Genomic DNA, 9,411 nt, shown 5'->3' with positions numbered 1-9,411 from the left:
GCACTTATTATCTATCTATCGAAAAGGAGAAAATTTGTTGAGTTTTCTCAATTTTTTTTTTTTTTTTCTATATAAGAAAAATATGAAAACTGGGTCACATTTGTATATGAGAGAGAAAGAGAAAAAATAACGTTTTTTTTTCGAGTAAATCTTTCGATATGCGCTTACTTATTTGCTTATCATTGAATTTCTTCATAAACACATTTCAAAATTAATTTAGAGACGTCAACGCAAGTCGCATCAGTAATGAAAAGTTAAATGGCTAGAATGTAAATTTATGATAACATGCTATGTAAACATAAGTATTATTTTTCCCCAACTGTAATATAGTACGAAGAGTTATTCAGGTATTGATGCATTGCCTCGCGGTTATCGCATCACGTATCCGTTTTTAATTAACCTCAAATTTAATTAAAGAATTAACTTACGTAACGTAAGTTAAGGAACATTGCAGATAGTTGCATTACCAAGTAACTTGATCGAGTTCGGAGATTAGCAGTTTGACCAATATTGATAACTGAATGCTGCTAACCTTGTGCGGGTTGGCAATCATTTAACTAACTGAGCATATCCCCACTGGCAAGGCAAACTTGCGAAGAATTGCATATGAGAAATTTAAGTGTGTTCGTGGTGGAATACAAAGACATATAAAAATGCTCAAAAATGATTCAAGAGTGATGACAACATCAACGACAATCGAAAGAAAATAGTGACAAAAAAGTTTTTTTTAAATATTTTTTTCTTCTTTTTTTTTCTTTCTTTTAGGCAATTTCTTTCGATTTGTGTCTCACTCACGTCGTTTACATTTATATTTAAAAGCATCTCTGAGTCAAATGCTTCTGTTTGTTGTCTATTTTAGTTTTATATTTAGCTTAAGTTGAAGTATAACAAAGAAATAATATCGGTGTTTTTTTTCATCTTATTTTAGTTAACAGTACTATTTTTATTATTGCTATTATTATTGTTGTTCTTATTAGTATTATTATTTGTATTGTTGTTAGTGTTATTGTTATTGTTATTGTAACATGAAATTATAAAGGTTTTCATTGTTTAAAACGTGTGTAAGCAAATACTTACATATTCGTATCTACCTTAGGTGTCTATTACGGTTCTTTAGCAGTATGTGAATTTTATGGCTGCTAAGGCAAATAAATATTTAACCTACATACGCCATACAACGTATAAAATAGAAGGTTTTTGATTTCAGTTTATTTCTTTCTCGGTTTCTATATTATATTATTATTATATTTCTATGCAAGACGTTTTAACATGATGTTAAAAAAAAAAAAATAAAAAAAAAATAAATAGTAGATAAATAAGGTGAAAATGTAAAAATATATACAATAACAATAAGCAACAGCAGTAGACCCACATATACATGCATCGATTGTTTACGTATAAAAGCTGCAATAAATGACCGTTTTTGGGCCAATGTTAGTAAATATTGATTTACATGGATATTATTCGCATGTAAATATTGGGAGGAAAAAAAAAATAAAAAAAGAAATAGATAAATAGCAACAACAGCAATAAGAACCGAACCGCACACAACCTAAACACAATAAGAATGCGGTTATATATGGTTTCGACCAAAGCTTTTGATATCCAACATTGTAATACAAAAACGCAAACACACACACACACATACACAAACACAAAGACATACAATATTACAGTTTTTATTCAAATACAGTGAATTCCCGTTGCTGATAACTTATCTTGGAGTTACCCATATCGCTTCCATTCAAATAATGCGCATCTGAAAAGACTATCCAAGAAAATAATAAAAGAGTAAAATATTACAAATTTTGTTTCTGAAAATCAGAAGACCACAGAAGTCGAAATTTAATGCATTTTATGTTAAGGCTATGCATTCCTAGGGTTTAGTTTAAGCACATGAAAAATACGAGCAGTGGCTTTCGAATGGGATGTCGAACCGGTTGGGAAAGACAGCCATCAAAAAGACTGCTTATTATTAGTCGATCTGTAAGATCATAAAGCTGAAGGTACTTATTCAAAGAAATTGAATAAGTAAACTGGACGATTAACTAGACTCGACCGTAGAAAGGGCAAGCGATACAAGTCCGCTAAGCATTGAAGCGGCCAACTAAGAAGAAAAATATTGTGATAAAACATGAATGGTATAAGCGAATTATACCACGAATATAAATACGAAAACGTTTAAAATAAAATGATAAGTTATAACGTGAGCTACTTTCGTCAATTCCTTTAACAAACGGATAGGGAATCAAGGTTATCATCCAGAGATTCCCTTTTTATATATAACCCCTTTTATTGATATAGGGTAAACTAGGTCCGTGCAGATGTATGTAACACATTTATAATTTTATGTTAGTAATTAGTTCCGAGTGGCAAGTTGGCATATAAATTTGCTATGGTACTTTGCCGCTTCCATATAACGACCTCGTAAAAAGTAACAAATTTTAATTTTGACTATTTTATGCCGACAAATGCTTTTTCAAGTCTTGGGCACATTCGTACCACAGTTCCTATGAAAAGCAAGCATTTACTTATTAACGCAGCATCTTACGAAGAAAATAAGAAAGAAGATTGAGAAGTGCTTCACAAAAAAAAAAAGAAAACACAAAATTTAGTTTTCCCATTTTTATTGATTATATTGACCTGCCTACCGATTTCTCTTTCCTCGCTTTCTCGCGTTCCGTAGGAATACCGGGACATCTCCTAAGTGATTGGTCATATATAGAAAAAAAAGAAAGAAAAAGTAAACATCTACATAGTAACGAGATATGATGTTTGGTATTTTATGATCCGAAAACGAGCAAAGTATTATTTTAGGCGAATTAGTCTTGGTCATTTTAAAGTTGTCCTTGCCCGTTTATAAAGTCTTACTTTACTTATTTTTTCATCTAAGTTTTGCTAAGTAAAATTCAACTGAAGGGAATATGTTTAAATTGTTCGAATTGAAAAGATTAAATCCCAAGGAAATATTCATATTAAATTGTCACTTAGGCGTGGCAACATTTTTGTAAATTCTATGTTTTTTTTTGAAAACCCTACGCTTTTATTTATTAACTTTTTTTTTTGCTATATGTGCATCATATACTATATACATTGTATGAATTCCAATATTCTTTTAATATTTTGCTTTTATAATCACATAGGATTAGATCAGATTCTAGCAAAACTAGACTTCAAGCCTTCTGTTCTAAAACTACACGTATAAGGAGTAGACTTAAGAAATTCATTGCCAAAAAAAAAATGCTAACATATAATTATGTCCTATTAATGAGAACAAATGTAAAGCGGAGTGATAGTAAATCTTCTTCGCATGACGCCTATGAGTGACAAGTTACAATTACATTATTGGGAGTGGCGTGTAAATGCAAAAAGAAATGTAAGAAAAAGTAAAAGCGATGTAATCAAAATTCGTCACCTGGAAGTGGAGGCATAGCGCTTAAAAGTTTTGCATTTTGAATAAATGAAACGAAACCTTTGATAATGAATTAAGAAAAGCATAAATTGCTACTAAAGTGCTTCAACGAAGTAATCGTAAATATATTAAAGGCAAAAGATCTATCGTATAAAGAATCGTATCTTAACTCGTATTGATCTCGTATTTATTAAATTCGTTTCGGCTTCAATTCGAACGACTTGTTTTGTGCAATTAATTGTGAAATTAATTGGAAAGATTTAAAAACACTATAGTGATGATAGAATGGCTCATCATTAAATATCCTACACTGCTTGGCTTAATGCAGACGTTTTCAAGTGTTATATGACAAGTGTTCGAAAAAATGATGCGATCCGAGCCACTATCAATAGTATTCGTGTTTGGGCTATAATAGCATAGGGGCGTACTAACTTTCGTCCAAACAAGAAACCAAGTGCAAGACGGACAGACGAGCAAATAAGCTTAGATCGGTTCGAAAAGTAATTCGGGATTGATCGGTCTAATATACGCTAGATCTGTTTCCACTTCTGCTGATTCTGTTCCATGCATACGTAGAAATTTAATATACGTTTGCGCGGCAAGTAGTGTAGGGTATTAAAATCAGTTTTTTCTTCATAAACCATAAATTCCTCTTTCACAATTCCATTCTAAACACGCTGCCCAAATCCAAATTGAAATAGCTTTCGCTATAAAAAGCGGAATTTTCTTCTATAAGCGTACAACATTTTCTAGGCTACGGCATTTCTCGGTGTATGCAACACATCAAAATATATAAATGCCGTGAACATGATTGAGGTATCTATCACGGCCTCGGCCATAAAAAACGCCAGAGCATTTAAAAATGATGTTAAATTTTAATAATAAAATCTCACCACTTATATCTCTTTAGAGATTTGATATAAAAATTTTCATAGCATTTATGTCTTATAAAAACGCTTCTTTATTTGAACGGAAGTTTTGCACGCAGCTGTGAAAATTTACACATTTACTTTTTTCAAGGAATATGAATAATTATTTTTTAATGTAGAATCACTTTATTATTGTTTATTTATATCCTACACTACTTATGTTACAGGTTACATTAAGTTTAAGCATACGTTTGTAACACCTGGAAGAAGTTGAGATAAGTCCATCATTTATTATACCTCTAATACACTAAGCTTGTCTGTCCGTCCGGTGTTTGTCCATTCCATTCTTGTCTTCAGCCTACAGGTTGGAATTAGTAAGATATTTTGATAAAATTTGACACATTGTCGTGTGTGTTTTGACTCAAGAATCAACTCTATTGAAAATGTTTCAAATCGCATCACTTCTTCGGCCCATTATTTTGATAAGTCTTTACATGAAACAATGGTTCAATTGTTACAATTTCTTGACAACAATCGCTTAGTAGTAGTATTTCGGCATTCGAAATTTATGCGAAAACTTATGCGAAACCTTAATTTTCAATATGTTATGAAGAAAATTAACCGCACCGAGTGCGGACCATGTAGGTCTATTTCTTTGGATCCCAATCCATATAAGGGTTCTAATTAGAAATAAGCGTATAAACCTATTTCTTAGACCGCATCATGTGTAGGCGATCGGCTTTGATAAGCGAATTGAGTTTGCTAAATTTTTACTAGATTCAATTTTAAGTGTCCTCCAATTTAATGGGCTTTGTATTGTAATAAAAATTGTGCATTTGCATAAAAATAATAAATAAATTCTCGATGTGTTATTAAGAAGAAACGAGTGAACGACTGTATTAGACGAAGTGGTGTAGGGTATTTAACGGTCGTACTTGCCCGACATAGCTTTCTTAATGGTTTTTAATGTATAAATGCATTATTACGCAAATCCCATGTCTGATGAAATACGTCCACATAAGAACTGCCTAATTCTGTTGGGCAGTAAAGAGCTTTAATCCTTTATCTATTGGTGCGTTAAGGTAAAAGCGCATTATGCAACAGGTGACGAAGGGAAAGATTAGCAAAAATTTTCGTGTAAGAAAGTTAGGAAAAGGTTTCAGAACGGTATACGGTATTCATAACTTGCTTCAGGGCGTTCATATAAGCAGAGGGTATTTTCTTCAGCCGACATTTGAACCGATATATATTGAAAGGAGCTCGACTCTCCCCCTTGATTCGTTTACGATATATATTATCGCAGTTTATCCATTTTTCACAAACAATGGCTGAAGTTAAACAAGAAATACAACGTTTTCAACATACAATGTTTGGTAGGTTCATTTAACGTCTTCTTTGCGGTCACATATGTTATTGCGTTAGTTCTAAAGGTGACAGCTCGGACATTGTAAAGTCCTAACAGTACCACGTAGTACTTATTCATACGATATATGTTAATTGAGCGAAGTGTAAATATTCACTTTCGTCTGATTCGGTATTTTTTCATCTTCAAACTTTGTATAGATCGCAGTGGAAAGCGAACAATGCTGCCTTAGCTTAATGACTTAATCTAATCAAAAATATACACGAATGCACGTGTGTATGTTTAATCTAAAAACAACTTTTAACTGAGCTAAGAAAATAAATACGCCTTTCGCTGATAGGCATAATAAAATAAAATAATAATAATAATAATAATAATAATAATAATCGTATAATATATTTAAAAAAAATTTCATTCATCATAATTTGCATAAATAACAAAGAAGTTGTGCAATAGTGGGATTGAAGCAGTTAAATGACTTAACTTCATAAATTTCCATTTAACTACTATTAATGCTTTATTTAATTATTTAATTTTTAACTAATTATTATTTAATTTAATATATTTTACGTCAAATGGAATTAACCGACAGAGACCTTTATGCTTGTTTACCCGATACTTTATTGAATATTGAAAAGTATAAAGTTTTTATAACATTTGAAAGAATTTCTAAAAATCCGCCAGAGCGTTCGAGTAGACAAACATTGTCAACTAACGACTTAATGGTCGCCGATTCAAATCTCGAGTGCGGTTGAGTTTTCAATAAATCTGACAACCTTACATATTAGTGCTGTAAGGTTTTACCTTTAAAATTAAATATTTAACAATAATATATATTGAAAAATAAGTCCGAAGAGTATAGGCGGACGATGGCGACTATTAAATACCCTGAACCACCTCGCCTGATACATTTGTTCATTCATGTTTTGTGATAATGTGCTAAAAATGATGCGCTATTGTCCAAAATGTCAACCGACGTGCTCCAAGCCTAGCAAATTTCTATAACAGATTGCTACTATGGACCAATTTTCATCATGATGCATTGAAAGCTAGATCTTTTTATCATATGAAGGCTTAGTTTTCGCAGGAATAGTTTTAGGGAAGAGAGAAAATTCAAAAAATTGCCCCATCCGAACCCAATTTTTTACATTAGTTTAGATTGCGGAAATCCTATTACTTAACCATTTCTTTGACGGAATTTACAAAGTTGCGATTTTCTTTAGAGTTCAATACCTATCAATATCTATCAATCACATACTAGATATAATGAAAATATATTTAAATGTTGCGACTTGTAATTTGAATAGAAGAGAACACAAATAAACATCAGATGGACAGATGGACAGACAAGATTCGGTAATATCGGTACAATAAAAGCTGGCTCTTACCTCAAGTCTTTCTGGGTGTTACAAACGGCCGCACAAACACCACCCATCATGCATCCGTATAAAGAACTTTCAAAATGTTGCGTTCTATGGAAAAGAGATAGAGGGAAGTGGCCCGATCCAAGCGTTCGTTCAGGAAAATGCTTACAACAGATATTATATACACAGACAGACAGGAAACCGGGCAGAGGGACTGATGGACAAGTTTAAATCGCTATCAAGAATATATATACTTTGTGGCGTCTCTGAGACTTGCTTTTGGGCATAGCAAACGTTTTGACAAAATGAGTATACTCCTCGTCCTTTACTAATGCATATAATAAACGTTAAGGAGAAAGAAAAAGAAAGTAAATAAATAATCCAAGAAAATTAGTTCCGGTTTATCTATGGAAGTGTAAACGAAAACAAGTAAAGACTTCATCGAACTATAGAAAAAAAATACAAACCAATCATTTAATTTCAATTAGAGAAGAACGATGGACTCTACCAAAGAACCGATTGCAGGCAAAAATCATGCAAATATTCCAAGGAGATTATTAAGAGTCCAAGGTATTTAATTTTACTGACACCTCTTGCCAAAAGTTCTTGGCTGCGTGCAAGCTTTTGCGAAGCAGATTTTTCGCCAAATCCGGGCGCTGAACCATAAACTCCCCCATAGCGTCTCTTTGTGCAACGTTACCGTTTTACTGGGCATTTTTCTAAGCAATGCCCCACTAAGCTTTCACAATTTGTATGTAATAAGTGACGCGATAATATTTTATACTACCAGTGCTGGCACTTACATGTTTAAAAAGATTTCCGATTTTGTCCTCAATTCTTCTTTTAATATTTAAAAAAGAACTTTTTCTTAATTTGTTTCTATGCCACCACAAGAGAAAATCATCAAAAGAAAATTCTTTGCTTTTACCAAAATTTTGGAATTTTCCTCACTAATAAGATTAGGCAGTCTTTATATCCAATAATTATATCAACTAAATGTATTTCGTGACAATATTTTTACTTTATTCTCCTTTTTAATCGAGTCGAGTATCATCGACAGTAACTTTATGATCGAGACAAAACTGCACATTTCATTGACTGCCGTAAACTCACTACTCGATAAATCGCCCCGATACTCGAAAAAGTACAATCGCGTTTACTGAAGAACTAGTCCCGTAAACTGACCCACGTTTATCATTACAGGTATATTTTCCACAGAAATTTTCTGCTATCTATTAATTAGAATAATATTATTAGCAAAAAAAATCATGTTTTTCAGTATCTAGTATGGGAAAAGATGTACTCTCGAGATTTAGACCTTGTAGTGTTGCTAACTTCATTGGCTCTCAACTGTCGAGTAATAGTATATTTTTGCAACTGTAGAAGTATTTGAGAAACTTCTTGTTCATCTTTTGAAATAAATTGTGCCAGTGCTATATATGTTCGATACGTGAGTTTTGGTGTTCCCTCGACCTCTTACGGCGATGCGATCTATATGTCTTTAATCGTGTGCAAAATTTCATCCTTTCATAAGTCTTTTCAGTTTTGGGAAAAGCAAAAAATTCACAGAGGACCTAGTGCGGTGAATATGCTGGCTGAGGCATGTCTAACCTTGACATCTGTTAAAAACAAACTAAGAATGCAAAATAGCTCATAATGGTAACCTATGTTGGGGACATATGTCCAATGTACATGTACATGAAATTTGAAAATTCAGTTTATTTTTTAAACACGCCTTGTACATCACGCAATTGAAATTTCTTTTTAAAGAATTTTTTTATTAAATGATTTGATAATCCTTCGTTGATCGTTCATAAACAAAATTGAAAATTTAATTAAAAGCGTATCATATTTCACAATTAATTTTTTAAACACCCTAACAACAAAGAATGAGATTTTAAAAAACACATCTTAAAATATTTTAGTAAAAGCTTTTGGACTAGAGCATGTTAGATTTGTCAATCTCGCATGCGACATAGCCAAGGAATGACTTCGCTCGTTGATTTAATTAAATTTATGAGATTAATTTAAAATTGATATAAAATTTAAATTTATCGCCAATCAAATGCACAATAAAAGTTTGAAAATGGGTGTGGTCTTCACAAAATTGAAAAAACATAAAATTATTAAATTATGAATATTAATTAATGTGAAAAGATAGTTGTGATCAGTTAGTTTAGTCATTAGTTAACATTTTTTTTCTATATATATATACCTACATATATATATATATATATATATATATATAGTGTTGTTTGAGATTTTTTTATTTTTACTTTTCTTTTTTTCTTCTCGTATATGGTTGCTCGAGCTAATGAGTAACAAACAGACCCTCCAAGGTGAATACAGTTTTCATATTTGTTTGTCTTTTTAAAGAGTTTCGTAACATATGCATAAAAAGTT

At 31.9% G+C, this 9,411-nt stretch overlaps 1 protein-coding gene across 1 annotated transcript in view; it reads left to right on the top strand.

Annotated features, from left to right (window-relative positions):
- LOC119632547 overlaps positions 1-9,411 on the top strand; it is a 104,352-nt gene that overhangs the window by 44,364 nt on the left and 50,577 nt on the right. The window lies entirely within an intron of this gene.

Source organism: Glossina fuscipes, unplaced genomic scaffold, assembly GCF_014805625.2.
Source record: "Glossina fuscipes isolate IAEA_lab_2018 unplaced genomic scaffold, Yale_Gfus_2 1, whole genome shotgun sequence".
Taxonomy (NCBI): Eukaryota; Metazoa; Arthropoda; class Insecta; order Diptera; family Glossinidae; genus Glossina; species Glossina fuscipes.
Note: the sequence above shows the minus strand (reverse complement) of the source record. Positions and strands in the feature narration are given on the sequence as shown.